Source organism: Henckelia pumila, chromosome 4 (assembly GCF_033568475.1).
Source record: "Henckelia pumila isolate YLH828 chromosome 4, ASM3356847v2, whole genome shotgun sequence".
Taxonomy (NCBI): domain Eukaryota; kingdom Viridiplantae; phylum Streptophyta; class Magnoliopsida; order Lamiales; family Gesneriaceae; genus Henckelia; species Henckelia pumila.
The window spans coordinates 154,346,427-154,355,747 of record NC_133123.1 but is presented as its reverse complement, the minus strand read 5'-3'; positions in this window follow the sequence as shown (position 1 = coordinate 154,355,747).

Genomic DNA, 9,321 nt, shown 5'->3' with positions numbered 1-9,321 from the left:
AAATGATACTACTGAACCGTTCATCAAATTCAGCCATGGTTTCCCCTGGCTTCATTTTGGCGTTGTCATATTTTTGAATGGCCAAAGTGAGCTTGTTTTCCTTTGTCTGGTCATTCCCTTCACACAGCTGAGTGAGCTTCTCCCAAATCTCCTTTGCTGTGGAACATGACTTGATTTTGCTGAACATATTCTTGTCCAGTGTTTTGTATAGGATGTCCCGGGCCACATTGTCAAGATTGGCCTTCTTTTTGTCCTCAGTGGTCCACTCATCTCTTGGTTTCTCAATCATTTGTCCTGCACCATCGGCTAGAGCTGGGTTGACCTTCATAATTTTGATAGGACCGTCTGTTATGACATATAGCATGTCATCATCCTGTGCTGCAAGATGTGCCTGCATGCGAATTTTCCAATCATCATACTCTTCTTTAGAAAACATAGGAATTCTGTTGAAAGAAGTCATGATTTTAAAACTTTAGATCAACAGTTGAGAAAGGAACCCGCTCTGATACCACTTGTTGGGATCGGTTCAGAGGGTAGAGGGGGGGTGAATACACTCTGAAACTTTTCTTCTTTTTCTTTAAAATGATCAAGTGAGGTTTAGTTCACTTAATCTGTTTTCTCAACTTCTAAAACGTTTTGAACAACTTAAATAGTGCGGAACTAGTTCAGAGGTTTTAGTGATGCAAAGTTTATAAAGCAATGTATGAGCAGGATATAAGATAAATGGCAGTAAAGGCTAAAGCACGATTTTATGGAAGTTCGAAGGCTTAATCCTTCTACGTCTCCCCTTCTTCCACTTAGGAAGGAATTCACTAGAAGACTTTGGTTATTACAACGTCTTGTAATACACCCACTTCCGACTTAGGACTTATCCAATGCCTAATCCGAAACTCCTAGATTTACACAGATAAGATTCTCAGTTCTTATCAGACTGGTGGAAGCTTTCAGAGCAGCTTCAAGTCTCTTCAACACTGAGTATAGTTGAGTTGAGCTTCTCAGACTGCAGAGCGGTCGAGAGGCTTGGAAACCCTAGGATGATCCTTGATGATCAGATACGTGAACTATAAGCGAGGGTTTATTTGAGCAGTAGATGAATGATCTTGTGAGTGTGCTCAAGTATATCAGATGAGGACTTCTGATATTACTCAAGTGATTGAAATGTCTCTCTTCGTTGTCTCGTATCACTTGTTGTTGTTCCTTTTTTGTTGTTATTGTTGTGTTTTTCACTTCTTGAGCAATCCTCCCTTTAAATAGGTCAATCATCAACGTCTTTATTTTGAACGTTCTGATGCTGCATTGAATGCACATTTAATGCTCATAAATGCATTGATGATTCTGCATGAGGATCGTACACTGCAGACAACTTCCAGGGTCCAAAACTGGAATAAACGGTCGAGTGCTTTATCTGCAGTCATTCTGTGTTTTTGCCATTTTGGTACAACCTGTTGTCTTGATTTGCAGGAGTCAACAAATCTTCTGATACGCCGGCTCTGCTTTTAATAAAGGATCCTGCAAAGAACATCTTGTCACAGGTACTTGTCTCGAGATATCTTGATAGGCAGTTGGCATTCTACCGGTAGGGATATTTGTCCTCTGCTGGTTTGAATAACCAGTCGATAGGCTTGAGACTTCAACCGGTCGAGAGACATAGGCGGTTGACAAGCTTCCGGTAGAAGTTGTAGTAGATTCCTGAAATACAACCGGTAGGGATATTTGTCCTCTGCTGGTTTGAATAACCAGTCGATAGGCTTGAGACTTCAACCGGTCGAGAGACATAGGCGGTTGACAAGCTTCCGGTAGAAGTTGTTGTTTGTTATCACCAAAATATCGGATTTAACAATATATTATATACTTTCAATTTCATAAAAATTAATGTGGTTGGTTGGATATGGTTTAGATAATCTAAACTTCAAACTAGATCAACTTCTTTTGATTTGATTTATTTTAAAACCTATCCAAATTATGCTTTGACTAAAAAAAGGGCCGATCGAAACCAACAGTTTAATTTTGACAGGTTTGTGTTATCTCTGCTATATATATATTTGGCTTTTACGGAATCCAAAATTTTAAATAATTTTTTTTAATAGAAAATTTTATATAATTAGTACGTTCCTCTAATGTATATTCACTTCGAAATATTCACTTCGAACATGTTACGAAAAATTTTACTAAAAAAAAAAAGAAACACAAACAATTTCTATGAGTATATTCGATATATTATGAGATTTTGATAAATTTAATTTTTGTATTGAATTTTTTGTTGTAAGATTTAGTTTACAAATTTTATTATATCTGTAATATTAGCATCATTACACTTATAAATAAACAAACATAAAATATCAATTCACAGACAATCATTAATAATAATAATAATAATAATAATAAAAATAATAATAATAATAATAATAATAATAATAATAATAATAATAATAACAATTTTCATCACAAATCTAACATAAAAAAACAAAACTCCTCGAATTCAAAAATAATAATAATAAAAAATAGAACTCCTGATCAATATTAATTATTAATTTAGCTTCAAAAGAGACACCACATTTAGCTTCAAAAGAGACACCTTGGCCATCCGCTATTACCATTATTTACTAGAATTCCGTTGTACGCATTCGTTTTTTTTAAAAAGACAATAAATAATAAATTATAAATTAAATAAAATAAAATAAAATATAACGTTTTCCTAAACAAATATTCTATAAAATGAATGTCATGTTTCTAAATAATAAAACAATATCAAAGGGCACAAAGTGAACTTTTAATTGCTAGAAAAGAGGAAACCTTATAAAATGACTAATTTGCCCAATAATTTTGATTTTATTAAAAATTAAGTTGTGAGATAATGGTAATTTAAAATCAAGTTTAATCAATTAAATGAAATTTTATTAATTAAATGGTCTCTACTTTAATAATATAGTAAGATATTTATCACTAAATATCTCGAATTTTTTTTAAGAGAAATAAAAAAAACAAAACAAAAAAAAAACAATTAAGTATATATGGTTGAAAAACTCGTCGCAGAGGAAAATTCTCACAAAATATATTATATACTTTCAAATTTATAAAAATTAATGTGGTTGGATATGGTTTAGATAATTAATCAAACTTCAAACCAAATCAACTTCTTCTGATTTGATTTATTTTAAAACTAATCCAAATTATGATCGAGTGAAAAACCGATCGACACGAACAATTTAATTTGGACGGGTTTGTGTTTTTCCTTACTATTTATATATTTGCTTCTACGGAATCCAAAATTTTGATAATTAATTAATGTATATCACTAATATATATATATACACACTTCGAACATATATGTTATTAATCCCAAAATTTCAGGAATTAAAAAGACTCCTATAAACTAGCCATGGCAGGCCGTAAAAGGTATCCCAAGTCGGATGCCATGATGTATTTTCTTATCATTGCATCGATGGCCGCCTTCCTCTTCCTTCTCGTAGTCGTTTCAGTGCCTCCGCCACAGCACCATCGAATGATAAAACGGCAAGTTTATGCACGACAACTAGCACGACGATTCCCAAGTAATACCGCGGAGAAGTGTGTGGAGCTGTGGTTTCGTCCTCCACCGGAGGAGAAGCCGGGGAAAGAAGTCACGGCAACGTGTGATGCCTTGTTGCTCAGAATTTTCGAATATATCAATGAGAGGAAGGATCAGTCGAGGAAGGCTGCGGTGGCGAATGATTGGAGATTTGTGAACAATACTGAAGAAGCAACAGATCCGATGGAAAAAGCAAAAATGTTTCAAGCTGTTATGGTCATGACTGATTGGTCATTATTCAGATAGTCTTGTTGCGCTGCGTAATTCTTATAATGTTAATGTAGATTAAAGTGCAACATGATACCACCTTAGTCGACACTCACACACACATAAATATTTCCATTAATATGTTTTTGGTTACATATTCCTAATATTTAGAGTAATAATTTTTTGTGTATGAACACTGTTGAGAATCATATTGGCGTTATTCATTGATTTTTTTTAATATATTTCCATTAATATGTTTTTTTGTTACATATTCCTAATATTTAGAGTAATAATTGTTTTGTGTATGAACACTGTTGAGAATCATATTGGCGTCTTATTATTCATTGATTTTTTTATATATATTTTTTAAAAAAATTACAATGCTTGATTTTAGCCCAGTCTTAGCTTATTATTGAACGGAGTGCCTGAGAGTTCGAGACTCTAGTAGACTGACTATTGAATATTGATTGAGACAAGGCAAGTTTAATAATTTAAGTTATAATAAAATCGAGCGTTTGTCATTTTAAATTGGTACGTTTATTTCTATATATATATGGCAAAATAATCATCATCATCATCAATCGGCACCTTTTAAAAATTTTGCTTGATAGATAATTCAACGAAAACGTAATACATTTTAAATTTTATTACATGAGATTAATGTTCAAAAAGAAAAGGAAAAATGGAATTAAAAAAATTAGGTATAGAGCTTTTTTACTTCCCGAATAGATTCAATGAGTAAAGTCTCAACTAAGTTTTTTGTATTAGTCATCTATGTTTGGGAGACTTGAGACTCGAGACAAGTCAATCAGTTAAAATTCCTCGAATTAAAAAAAAAAAAAAAACACTCCTAAATATAAATTAATTTAGCTTCTAAAGAGACACCACGGCCATCCGCTATATATATGCCTATAAAGCATTATTTATCGCTAAATATCTCGAATTTTTTTAAAAGAAATAAATAAAATACAACAAATTACGTATCTATGAAAAAATCGTCCTAGATCAAGATTCTAACAAAATATATTATATACTTTGTGCTCTACTTGCTACTTATGTATTTGGCTTCTACGGAATCCAAAATTTTATATAATTAGTACGTACGACATTGCTTGATTTGGTGTATTATTAAAATATGTATAACTTATTTTATTTAATCTCGTATTATTTTCGTTATATTATTTATTTATTTATTAATTATTAATTTATATTAATTAAATCAAATAAACTATAATCTATCTTTAAAATAAAATAATATATTAACTATTTTTTTTTATTTTTAATTACATTATATTACTTATCTATGTGAATATATATTCAATTCGAACATGTTACAAAGAATTTTATTAGAAAAAAATTTACCGGATCCTAATTTCAAGAATTTATGAGACTCCTCTCAAAATAATATACCAAATAGTATATTATATTTACGAGACACATGAATAGCCACCAAACAAAAAGAAACACTAACAATTTCTATGAGTATATTTGATATATTATGAGATTTTGATTAATTTAATTAATTTTTGTATTTAATTTTTTGTGTTGTAAGATTTGGTGAAAGAGACACTAACAATTTCTATAAGTGTATTCGATATATTATGAGATTTTGATGAATTTAATTTTTGTATTGAATTTTTTGTGTTGTAAGATTTGGTGAACAAATTTCGTTATATTTGTAGTATTAGCATCATTACACTTATAAATAAACAAACATAAAATATCAATTCACAGACAATCATTAAAAATGTAATAATAATAATAATAATAATAATAATAATAATAATAATTTTCATCACAAATCTAACATCAAAAAATAAAACTCCTCGAATTCAAAAAAAAAAAAAAAAAAAAGACAGAACTCCTCAATATTAATTAATTTAGCTTCAATAGAGACACCACCCGCAATTACCATTATTTATATTTATCACTAAATATCTCGAATTTTTTAAAGAGAAATAAATAAAATAAAACAAATTACAAAACAAAATTAATTAAATTAAGTATATATGGTTGAAAAACTCGTCGTTGATGAAAATTCTCACAAAATATATTACATACTGATAGGTTACACCTAAAAATTCAACTGGGCCTGAGCCCAATCATGAAGGTCCACTTCAAATATTTTTGAGGCCCAAGCTTATTTAAATATTATATTTATTTAATTCAAGCAGGCCCTGAATTCTACACAAGCTCATAAGAGGCTCAAGCCCATGAAACTCTTTGAATATCTATAAATAGCTCAAGTCACCTCATTATTAAGGTACACACTTTCTTTAGCACTATAACGCTCTACTCTTGATTATTATTCCTTCAGTAATCGCTGACTTGAGCGTCGGAGTGCCTTCGTCGGAAACCCTTCCGGCTCCTTTGACTTTGTTTTGTGACGTAGGAACAACCCACTGAAGATCTTTACCGGGAACATACAAGGATCCGTTGATACTCCGGACTTTGTGAAAGCAACATGTCATATACAAGTTATTTTTGGCTACATCAGCTTGGCGCCGTCTGCGAGAAACTTGTTCTTTACGTCATTGAGAGCACATATTACTTCAAAAATGTCTCAAGGAAATAATAACAATGAAAACGCACCGCCGAGTATTACTATCACCCGTGAAGACTTGACTGCGCTAATGGAAAACACAGTAGCACTCGCAGCAAAAGATGCAGTTGCTCAGTACCTAGAAACCCGTAAGCGCAAGTGTTCACACAGTTCATGACACCTCTGGCGAAAACAAGATCACTAATCCAACTCGGAAGGATGGATCTCGCACACATGTAACTGGAGAGAATATGTCCACAATTTTGCCGTCGCGTCGAAGCCCCTTCACTGATGACATATTATCTGAATCATTACCAAAGGGAGTCAAAATCCCCAGCTTACCTGAGTTCGATGGAACGAGTGACCCCCAAGACCATATTGACAAATTTTACGCGAAAGCGGATTTTTATGATATCACAGATGCTGCATACTGTAAAATTTTCCGAACAACATTATCAGGAAGAGCACTCACATGGTTCAATAAGTTACCCTCTGGATCTATTGCCAATTTGGAGCAACTTACTGACTACTTCCTCCAGCAATTCTCAATTAACAAGAAATACCCGAAAACAGCAGCATATTTGTTCACAGTCATTCAAAAAAAAGGAGAATGTTTGAGGGACTATGTTCGGCGATTTACTCATGCGGTGCACGAAGTTTTACACGTGAACCATGACTTGTTAGCTGGAATAATGCAACAAAACTTGCGTCATCGGAAGTTCAAGGAATCAATAGCGGAAAGGCCGCCCAAAAACTTTGAGGAATTATTGAAAAGAGCTGAGAAATACATACGGGTTGAAGAATCTGTATAGCCACACTACTTGAATAAAAGAAAGAGAGAAGAAGATAAATCAGATATTAGAAATCAAGACGAGAAGCGAACAGCACAGAGCCCCCGCCTCCAGAATACACCCCTCAATACACGTCTGACCGATATAATGGTAGTGGCTGAAAAACAAGGATTGTTGCGTCCCCCTCGCCCAATGCAAAATAACCCAAAGCGCCAACGTTCCGAAAATTACTGCCATTTTCATAAAGATAAAGGTCATACTACAGAAGATTGCTTCAGTTTGCGAGCAAAAATTGAAAAACTCATAAAGCGCGGACATTTGGGGAATTTTGTGGACAAATCCCGCGGTGAGAAGCGAGATGACAGGCGTCGGGACGAACAACCAAAACGTGACTATCAAAAATGCCATGATGAAACTGGAAAACAACATGAACGAGCTGATGAAAATTTGCCCTCGGGAGGGGTAATCGCCGTAATCACTGGGGGGCCTGCTTGTGGCGACTCAAACAATGCAAGAAAAGCCCTTCTACGGGCAGCAAAAGGAACCAACAATTTGTCAAGCCCCACATCCTTGTCGATATATGAAATTGGAACCATCCAAAATGGATTATCATTCAGTGACAAAGATCTGGAGAACCCTCGGGGTACACATAATGATGCTTTAATCATCTCAACCACAATCTCCAATTTTTGGATAAAGAAAATTCTAGTGGATTCAGGAAGTTCGGCCGACATAATTTTTCATGATGAATTCGTGAAGTTGGGTATTAGTAATGCACAGTTAACTCCAGTCAACACTCCACTAGTCGGATTTTCCGGAGAAATAGTTGAAGCTTTGGGAGAAGTAACGCTTCCTCTTTCCTTGGGTTCTTACCCCAAACGGTCTACTAAGATGGTGAAATTCCTTGTAGTAAAGGCTTTATCTGCGTACAATGTGATATTGGGACGACCAAGTTTCAATATATTTCAAGCCATCGGATCGACATATCATATGAAGCTGAAGTTTTCGACTCCAGAAGGAGTAGGAGAAGCCATTGGTGACCATCGTCTAGCCAGAGAGTGTCATGTGGTGACACTACGGGGTTCGTCAAAAAATCGTAAAAGACAAGTTTCTAGTGAGGAAAGAGCACCGAAACCTGGAAAAATTATACGTGAAAACGGAATACATTTGGTGGATGAAGAAGCCCAAAGCAAAGAGAGAATAACAGCAACCGAAACTCTGAAACATGTGGCAATCATTCCAACCGATCCCAAGAAAACCCTGAAGATTGGGACCGAATTACCTCCTGAGTTGGAAGAAAAGTTGAAAAATTTCCTTGTTCGCAATTTGGACATGTTTGCTTGGGGTGATGAACCTCTGCCCGGAATACCTCGTGAACATGCGCTCCATCACCTCCGTGTTGATCCAAAAATGAAACCTGTGAAGCAAAAGAAAAGAGCATTTGGTCCAGATAAAAATTGGCATATAGCCGCTGAAGTGGAGAAACTCTTAGCGGTAAAGTACATCAGGCCAGTTTCATACCCAGATTGGCTTGCAAATTTGGTTTTAGTACCGAAGCCTGGAGGAAAGTGGTGTTTGTATATAGATTTCACTGATCTCAACAAAGCATGCCCCAAAGATTCGTTTCCACTCCCACGAATTGATTTGTTAGTCGATTCGACAGCAGGATGCGAACTGATACAATCAGATTGGCCTAGCGCTAGAAGACCAGGAAAAAAAAAGTTTCATCAGTGACCGAGGTATTTATTGTTATGATGTTATGCCGTTTGGGTTGAAAAATGTTGGAGCTACATATCAACGTCTAGTAAATACCATGTTCGAACACTTGATCGGGCGTAACATGGAAGTTTATATAGATGACATGCTCGTCAAAAGTATTCAAGCGTCTAATCACTTGGAAGATCTTGAGGAATGCTTCAGTATACTCAGAAAATACAAGATGAAACTTAATCCGGATAAATGCACTTTTGGTGTACGAGGAGGCAAATTTCTTGGCTATATGGTGTCAGAACGAGGAATAGAGGCCAACCCTGAAAAAATCAAAGCAATTTTAAACATGAATCCTCCGAAAAGTGTAAAAGGCATCCAAGAGTTGGCAGGACGGTTGGCCGCCCTAAACCGATTTATCTCATGATCTGCAGGCAAGGGTTTACCATTCTTCAAAATGTTGAGAATTGGGAAAGGTTTTCGATAGACAGAAGAGTGTCAGCAAG